General features: G+C 50.5%; 1 long non-coding RNA gene across 2 annotated transcripts; it reads right to left on the bottom strand.

The window, feature by feature from the left end:
• Positions 1-1,642: 1,642 nt before the first annotated feature.
• Positions 1,643-8,937, bottom strand: LOC135291765 (uncharacterized). 2 transcript variants are annotated; one of them, XR_010354478.1, is made up of 8 exons: positions 7,931-8,937; positions 3,882-4,521; positions 3,773-3,800; positions 3,511-3,678; positions 3,347-3,427; positions 2,624-3,269; positions 2,515-2,542; positions 1,643-2,420 (listed from the first exon to the last, which is right to left on the bottom strand). It is a non-coding gene; the product is annotated as an uncharacterized LOC135291765 (long non-coding RNA). The 2 variants fall into 2 exon arrangements; XR_010354479.1 differs by having other exon boundaries at positions 3,904-4,521; positions 7,931-8,936.
• Positions 8,938-9,721: the final 784 nt, after the last annotated feature.

Here is a 9,721-nt window from a genome sequence, read left to right as displayed (position 1 = left end):
AAGAGAACTTGCTTCCCACACTTCATGTTTCTATTGTCCTCGCAATCCCCCCTTTTTTTTTTTTTTCTGGGGGCACCGGGGAGGGATTGGCAAGATGAAATGGAAAACGGAAAGAAGTCCCCACTACAAATCCACACGAACTCACCTGTTCGGCTGCTGCTTCCCAGCACGAAGCTTTGGCCCTCGCCACCTCCCTTAAGCAATGCCCCACGCATCCAATTGCGTATCCAGGTGCTCCCCGAGACCCTCGGAGAAGCTCTGACTGTCCTTCCCCGAGACACCCCCGGGAGCCCCCCATAAACCCCTCTACTCAGCAGCTCCAGGCAAAAGGGAGCTGACACAAACCCTCCCCCTAAAACAGCCCCAGTCATCATCCTCACAGCTCACACTCGGGGCTGCTCTGTGATTCTTCCCAAATGAATTTAGAGACAAATTACTATTCTTTAGCAATACCTATAAACACGAAAAACTTGTCACGTTTTAGTATTCTACACCCACCCCTCCCCGTGAATTTTGTGGCAGCTTTGGGTCCCTCTGGAGGACGGCACCCAGCATGACCCCGCTCATTCGCCACCCACCTGCTCCCCCACCGCCGCGTGGCTCCCTCTCCTCGGGACCTTGGGGTGCCCCAAATGACATCAGAGCCCCGAGTCTTGACCCCCCTTTCCCCACCCCCAAAGAAGGCACCGAACGAGTCAAACTGCCCTGGAGAGCAGCGCAGCGCTTCCTTCAAGCCCTTTCCACACGCACATCCCCCCAGAAAGGGACTCCGCCGCACCAAGAAAGGGGGGGCAGCCCCCAGAAGGGCTGAAGTTCCTCCCCAGCCTCGCTGTCACCCCCGAGGGGCAGAGACAGGGAGCGTCAGGGACGGCTCGGCACAGAGCGGGGCCGCTCTCAGCGGCATGTCGGGAGAGCCGCAGGTCCGGCAGTGTCGGGCGCTGTGTCTGAGCGGCACGGGGGGATCCGCCGAGAGCTCCGGCCCCGTGCGGGGACTCCTGCAGGGGCCGAGGGGCGCCGGGCTCCGGCCCTCTGGGCTTTATTCTCCGGCGCCCCGAGCCCCGCGGCCGCGGGGAAAGAACGAAAGGGGGAACAGGAAGAGAGGAGCGATAGCAGGGTAGGGAGGGAGGTCGGACTGGGGAGGAAAGCGGGAGGGGAAGGGAAATCCCGAGAGAAGGAGAAGAGGGACCGTGGACAGAGGAGGGAGAGAGAAGGGGAATAGAAGGAAGTAGCGGGCTAGGGACAGGACAGGAAGGAGCTGAGTTTGGGGGGGCAGAGGGGAATGCGGGCAGGAGGAAGGACGGGTAGAGAGAGGGACAGGAGGGGAAGCCTCACAGAACCCCGAGCCCACCCGGCCGTGCCGGGGATGCTGCGCTCGGCGGAGCTCGGTTCGGTTCGGCTGCACCCGGCTCTTCGGCTAAATTCGGCTATTATCGGCTAAACTCGGCTATTATGGGCTACGCTGGGCTCGCTTCGGCAGAACTCGGAGCCGCTCGCTCCGTTCGGCTCGGCTCGGCTCCGTTCGGCTCGGCTCGGAGCCGCCTCACGTTCAGCGCGCGCAGATCGCTGCGCTCCTGCAGCCGGGTCCCAAGGGCGGCCCGGCCGTCGCACGGAAACCCCCCCAAGCAAGATTAGACAAAGCAGCTTCTGTGTTAAACCCTTTATATCCCATAAGGAGAAAACTGCTCTACCTCATCTTTTTCCACTCATTTTTCTTTGATTTCAAAATCAGAGTTACGAAAACCTACTCGAGAACAATATTTAGTAAGTAATCAATAAAGTAATCCTGTAAATTTCATAACCTGAAGAAAAAGTTATACCTGTTTCCACAAAAAATAAATACACGAGATTGCTGCTCACTGTGTCAAAACTTATTTAAAATACACCAAAAAAACCCTACATAAATAGTTCCACAACCAAAACAAAACACATAAGCAACCCTAACTAAAACCATGCATCCAAATACAGTGTTCATCAGTCACCAATCCTAAAAATACATTTTCTACATACATTGCTAGTATACCTCTTAACACCTAACGTTATCCCTCGCAAACTTTAAATTGTAAATCAATAAATCCTATATATCACAAACTCTTAAACTACAATTTATACACCCTTACCCAAATTACAGTTAAGCCACAATAATTAAAATTACTAACATCATTAGAAAAAAAAAACTTGTATAATATTAGCTACAAAAAAAACCAAACAAAAAAACAGAAAACCACAAAGAAGTTGCCTCAAAGTATCAAAAATAAAATTCAAAACAATTAACAGGACTAAGACACAACATAATAATAGATTAAAAAAAAAAAAATCACTTGAACAGAAATTTACTCCTCAAGATCAATTCCCACAAAAGCCATGAACCGGGTCCGTTGGCCAGTTGCTGAGGGGGTCTCGGCGTAATACCACTGGAACGCCTAAAGCACACAAATGAGAACGGAGCCTAAGTGTTGCACCAGAAATCGAGACCTGAGCAATACCACCTGCTTCCGTCCACCAGTCTCTGCTCACCTTGCCTGCTGATACCCGGCTTGACTTCCTAAAAATCAAGACAAAGAACAACGCGGTGAACACAGAGTCTCCACGTATGCTTCCCCTGCAAAGCAGAACGGAGACTGACCTGCTCTGCAGAGCCCACTCACTCGGCACAGGTCCCTCTGCCACAGATTTCAGCTGGCTGCATCTGAAAGAATGTTAGCACAAAAGTCAGAGTGCTGCAGGATACCACAGGAGCTCCAGACATCTAGCGTCAATCTACAAATCCCATCCAGAGCTCACCTACACCCTGTATTACAAATTTCCAGGCCCCCAGGACTTCTCCTATGATACCTACACCAGGCTTTGCAGGCGGGCAGAGCGGCATCGGACCAAACACCCAGACACCCGTGACACAGAACAGGACAAACCATAAGCCCCTCAAAGGACTAAGGCACAAGACACGTGACATGAGACATCCAAAAGACACAGAAGGCACGACAGACAAGTGACACAAGTGACAGGCACCGGGACTGCTCTGCCCTGAGCACCTCAGCACGCTGAGACTTCTCCTCCATGTGGCCTAAGGGGCCATCTCCTGCACATCCCTGCCTCCCAAGAAGCTACTCAAAAGGCCCTCCCAGCACCTCGCTTCCATCCCCTCAGCGTGGTACAGCCCTCGACTTATCTCTCGAGCATCCTGGATAAGAATCCACGTCCGCTGCAAAGGAAGGCCGCCTCTCTCGCTGGCAATTTCCTGCTGTCACCGGGCTGTGGTCCCTTGGTCACAGCTACAATCAGGAACGCCAAACGTCACTGCACCATCTTAGCCGCACAGCTGCCAAAACCCAGCAAGCCTGCTACTCACCATTCTCCTAAGGACGCCCGGCTCCTCGGCCCGCACGCTGCGGCCGCCCTCGGAGGCCGACGCCGTTGTCGCAGGGCCTGCCTGGGTTAAGAGGAGACAAGGTCATTTGCCATTGCTGAAACTTGAGTGGACCCTGGCTCCACCTCACTACTTCCCAGACTCACAGCAACTCCTTAGTCCTTCCAGCAGGCTCCCCAGGCGACACTTTCAAATGGAAAAGGTCAAGGCTTCAGCACAGAGCCCTGTGCTACTTCCCAAGTTCCCACGAGAGCGACGAACCGGGTCCGTTGGCCAGTTGCTGAGGGGGTCTCGGCGTAATACCACTGGAACACCTAAAGCACACAAATGAGAACGGAGCCTAAGTATTGCACCAGAAATCGAGACCTGAGCAATACCACCTGCTTCCATCCACCAGTCTCTGCTCACCTTGCCTGCTGATACCCGGCTTGACTTCCTAAAAATCAAGACAAATAACAACACGGTGAACACAGAGTCTCCATGTATGCATCCCCTGCAAAGCCGAACGGAGACTGACCTGCCTGGGGCAACCCACTCACCCGGCACGGGCCCCTCTGCCACGGAATTCAGCTGGCTGCACCTGAAAGAACGTTAGCACAAAAGTCAGAGTGCTGCAGGGTAACACAGGAGCTCCAGACGTCTAGCGTCAATCTACAAATCCCATCCCGAGCCCACCTACACCCTGCATTACAAATGTCCAGGCCCCCAGGACTTCTCCTATGATACCTACACCAGGCTTTGCAGCAGGGCAGAGCGGCATCGGCCCAAACACCCAGACACCCGTGACACAGAACAGGACAAACCATAAGCCCCTCAAAGGACTAAGGCACAAGACACGAGACATCCAAAAGACACAGAAGGCACGACAGACAAGTGACACAAGTGACAGGCACCGGGACCGCTCTGCCCTGAGCACCTCAGCACTGTGAGACTTCTCCTCCATGTGGCCTAAGGGGCCATCTCCTGCACATCCCTGCCTCCCAAGAAACTACTCAAAAGGCCCTCCCAGCACCTCGCTGCCATCCCCTCAGCGTGGCACAGCCCTCGACTTATCTCTCGAGCATCCTGGGATGAGAATCCACGTCCGCTGCAAAGGAAGGCCGCCTCTCTCGCTGGCAATGTCCCGCAGTCACCGGGCTGTGGTCCCTTGGTCACGGCTGCAATCAGGAACACAATCATAAATTTCTGAAAGGACAATACCCAAAAATGCCACCAAAAATGTCAATTCCATTTTCCCACAACCTAGCTACCACACTTATTTACAAAGGCCCCCATTCCCAATACAGTTAATAAAACCTCTGATATCTTTGCTAAAATCACCCTTCAAGCTAAAAAAGCCCTGCCTCTAACTAAATAAACACAAATAATCCCTGTCTGGTGAACTATATAAATTCATTAACTTAACACTTCAGACCTGCTAAAATATAATACCTTAATGAACACCTGTACACAGTATACGCTATCCTTATCATAAAATATAAAACAAACCTATTTGTTTTACTAACCTAATACAAATATAAAGTTTAACTGTAATACAACCTCTAAAACCCACACTACAAATAAAATTCATAAGTTCTATTTTGACCCAAAAATTCATACATTCTGAACATGAACTTTGTCTAAAAGAAATATTTCAAAAACCAAAAAAACACAAACCCTTAGAATAGCTACTATAATGCCAAGAACCATCAAACAAATAAACACCTAACCTCAACTATCTAGGACAAGCTACAACAAAACTTCTTTAAAAACAACCCTACAAATAACCATTATCTCCTCAACAATACACCTCCAGCAAGACCAAGCAACTCAAAATACTTGAACTCCCATCCAAAAAATATTCCATAAACTAAAACACCAAAAAGTAATCAACAAAACCTACTCAGCTTTCAAGAACCCCATTTAACCCATGCACAGATCTAAAACAAATTAAAAAGAACCATAAGCTGACATACCTTAAATAACTCCACCACTAAACACTACTGTATCAAACTTATTAAAACTCCAATACAAACTAAAATCCAAAACCACAAAATAACACGCCATTATTAACATTACCAATACATTTTTCTCTAACATTTCCTCTAACAAATACAAACTACCATTTACCTTCACTTAAAGAACATACAATACACCTATAACCAACTGCCCCAAAAACAAAAACACAGTCCTACCATCTACCGTAAATGCAGCTAAATTAAACTAAAAAATCACCTCCAAAACATTTACAATAAACCAACATCAGATAAAAAGTATAGCAAAAATAATTGAAACACCCATCCAAATTCTCCTCAAAAACAACTTGATCATGAAAAAATACAAAACCAAAAAGCCTACTGCAAAGATCCAATTCCTAAAAGTAAAATAACAAAAGAAACAGCATGAAATTCCCACCAATATCATTAAAAAGTCAGAATAGCTCCACCAGCCAAAAAAAACCCCTAGCCTCTAATAAAACCCCAGACCACCTCAAAAACAAACACTAAAATGCAATTCCTCTGACCATCCCAACTACCATTATTAAAATGCCTATGCTATACAAAACTGTCTTCGACCCTGCCATCAATTCCACATAATATTACTCTCATCATACATTGCACCCACATCACAAATCTAAACCACACTAAAACCGTGAAAATAGTTACAAATTAACCCCCCCCCAAAAAACTTTAATCTCTAAGCAACAAGGAAAAATTTAAAAAAAACCCAAAAAAACAAAAAAACCCCCACAAACCGAAAAAACTCCACCATGCAACCAAATACTAGTGAAAAAAAACACACTACACTCTTTTCACTAACAATTCTTATCACATCACAAAAATGGAACAAAATTAAAAACCAACCCTATAGGAAACCACACAGCAAATGCCAGAAACCACTAAAAAAAGAGAAACCCAACCAACTTACTAAACTCCAAATTGTACAACAGACCCCTCATGTTATTAAAAAAAATAAGCAAATCTCTACCTCTACGCTAACTCAAGGAGGCAGCAATACTCTATAAAATTAACTTAATAACTAAACAAATTAACGATAAAATAAAAATTGAAAACAATAAAAAACCTACTCAAATAACTACCAAAAAAACCCACCATATAAATACCCACGTCCCCAAAAATAAAACCAATAAAAAGCAAAAACAAAACAAGTCAAACTACAAAAAAACCCCCAACAAACAAACTAGAATTAACAAAAAAATTATTCCTGACTCAATAAACCCAAAATTCCTCCGTCCAATAAAACAAAAATACCACCTAGAAATAAACACAAAGCCAAAGGATAAATGTAACCAGAAACAATACCTCCCTAACTATTCGTAACCACAAAACATACACTACAATCAAACAAACCAAATACATAAAACCCCGATAATATGATAAACAAAAATGCAATAATATGAACTTTTAAAGCCGCACAAATTTACTACAGGACACTACCTAGAAACAAACACTACACACGCTAATAAAAGCCACCACAACGGAATTTAAAACCTACCTTCCACTTCAAGCTTCACGATCCATAAAAACCATAGTCAACTATAAAAAACATATCGTTTAAAAGCATAATACCCCACCAAAAAAAAAAAAAAAAAAAAAAAAGCGACAACAAAACTCAATTCCAAAACAGCCTTGTCACCAACGCCTGAGCCAACAACCAAAACATCGAAGAAGTTCACGATACACCAACTGCAAACAAAATGATACAGTAAATTCCTACAAACCACCTCAAAGCCACGACGTAAAAGAACTTTCCATAATTAAAGCCGCGGCTCCCGGCGGGAACGCGGCTCCTCCGGCGGCTCCTCCGGCACGCAGGGGCCGCGCCGCGCCGGGAGAGCCCCGCCCGCTGCCCCTGCCCGGCGGGGCCGGCACCGGGCCCAGGGGGCCCCGGCGGCGCCCGAGCCCCGCGCCCGGAGCGGCCGGCAGCGGCCGGGGCCCGCGCAGCGCCCGTGCCGCCTCTGCCGCCCGCCGGCCCGGCACGGCTCCCCTCGGCTCCGCACGGCTCGCACCGGCGCGGCTCCGGCACTCCCGCGGCAGCCCGGCCGCGCTCCCCTCCCAGCGCAGCAACTGCCCGGGCCGCGCCAGGAGCGCTCCCGCGCCGCAACCTTCGGGGCCGGGCCGCGGGCACAAGAAGCGCCCTCAAAGGCAGCGGCACGGCCCCACTTCAACCCCGCAAAGGCTGCGAGAGCTGCAGCTTCCTTCAGCTGAACCCCGAAACTGAGGCAGCGCGAGCTGCTCACCCCGCTTCAGCCAGGGCGAATTAATGTGTTCTCCCCTGCAATTTCATCCCCGACGGTAGCAGAAAAAGGGCTTTTCCTCCAGCTGTGGTAAAAGGGGGATTTTGACCTCAGTTCAAACCCTTGAAAAGGAGGGACAACAGCGCTGCCCCCTCAATTTAGACCTTAGGATGATGAAAATGGGGGGCCTACCCTCAAATCACCCATAATACGACAAGAATTTTTTTTTTTTTTTTTTTTTTTCCCAGAGGGCACCAGGGAGGGATTGGCAAGATGAAATTGGAAAAGGAAAGGAGAAAAGTCCCCGCTACAAATCCACACGAGCTCACCTGTTCGGCTGCTGCTTCCCGGCACGGAGCTTTGTTCCTCGGCACCTCCTTTGAGCGATGCTCCACGCATCCAAGGGCGTATCCAGGTGTTCCCCCAGACCCTCGGAGAAGCTCTCGGCGTCCTTCCACGAGACAGCGCCGGGAGCCCCCCATAAACCCCTCTGCTCAGCAGCTCCAGGCAAAAGGGAGCTCAGGCAACCCCTTCCCCCCTAAAACAGCCTCCTCCCGGCAGGAGCCGCCCCCTCCTCATCCTCGCAGCTCAGGGCTGGGGCTGCTCGGAGCCCTCATCATCCTCAGAGCTCACAGCTGGCGCTGTCGCCACGCTCCGACAGCGTCTCTCCCTGTCCAGCACACAGCCCGCTCCTGACAGACACAGACCAAACAGAAATCTACTCCGGCTGTCGGCTTTCCCGAGTCCGCCCGGTTACGCGATTAAAACACGTACGTGCAGCGGCGGTTTGGTTCGGCTGTTGGTCTAAGCTGGGCTTGTTTCGGCACTTCGGCTGAACTCGGCTATCGTCGGCTGTTCGGCAACACCCGGCTATTGTCGGCAAAACTCGGCTATCGTCGGCTCTTCGGCTACACCCGGCTATTGTCGGCAAAACTCGGCTATCGTCGGCTCTTCGGCTACACTCGGCTATTCTCGGCTAACCTGGATTTTCCCGCCCTTTTGGCCGCCCTCTTGAGAAGGTCAAGCCGGTCCGCGACACGACGCGACACGCCACTCTCAAGATGGCGGCCGCGAGAAGCCCTCGGCAAAGAGAGGCGTCTATGCTCAAGCCTGTCAGCGCCCGCCACAAACGCCACCGCCCGCGGCGCCGCTGAGCGCACAGCCCGTGTCCACAGCACGTGAATCGCCACAGAAAATTCCTCCGGGGTCGCGCCGGCGATGGAGCGCCGTGCGGGCAGCTCAATAGACACACCATGGGCCTCATTTTTCCCGCCCTTTTGGCCGCCCTCTTGAGAAGGTCAAGCCGGTCCGCGACACGACGCGACACGCCACTCTCAAGATGGCGGCCGCGACAGGCCCCCGGCAGAGAAAGCCGTTTTCGCCTATGCCTGTCAGAAACTCGACGAAATACCTCAGCTCTCGGTGCCGTTGAGCCCACAGCCCGTGTCCACAGCACTTGAATCGCCACAGAAAATCCCGCCGCTGCTGCTCTGGCCTCGGGGTGCCACGCAGGCAGTCCCGTAAACGGACGGAGGTCCTCGACTTTCCCGCTCTTTTTTGCCGCCATCTTGAGAAGGTCGAGCGCGTCCCGGCCGAACCCCCCCCACGCCGTCGGCCGCTGCAGCAGCGCGGCACAGAGAGGCGTTTTCGCCGCCGCCTCTCGGCTGCCTGTCGGCAGGCTGCAGTACCGCGCTCTGGCCACAAGGCGGCGGCGCTGCCGCCCGCCTCAGCCGGAGGGAGCTGCAGTACCGCGCTCTGGCCACAAGGCGGCGGCGCTGCCGCCCGCCTCAGCCGGGGGCGCCGCACGCCGCGGGGCTGCGGGCGGGGCGGGGCGGGGCTAAAACGAACCGGGGGGATCCCCTCCAAAACCTCTTCTGAAATAAATGCCCCAAAACAACCCGGAAGGGGGAAAAAAAAAAAATCCCTGCCTCTAACCCAGTAACAACCAAAAAAACCCCACAAAGCCTTTCTTTTAAACAATATTTAAATATATTGCACTGTTATATTTTTTCATATTTATATTCACTTTTATATTCATAATGTACATGGATATATCATGTTTAGTTCTACATTTCTATTTATAAATTTATAGATAAATTCATATTCTATATTACATCTAC

Source organism: Passer domesticus, unplaced genomic scaffold, assembly GCF_036417665.1.
Source record: "Passer domesticus isolate bPasDom1 unplaced genomic scaffold, bPasDom1.hap1 HAP1_SCAFFOLD_114, whole genome shotgun sequence".
Classification (NCBI taxonomy): Eukaryota; Metazoa; Chordata; class Aves; order Passeriformes; family Passeridae; genus Passer; species Passer domesticus.
Note: the sequence above shows the minus strand (reverse complement) of the source record. Positions and strands in the feature narration are given on the sequence as shown.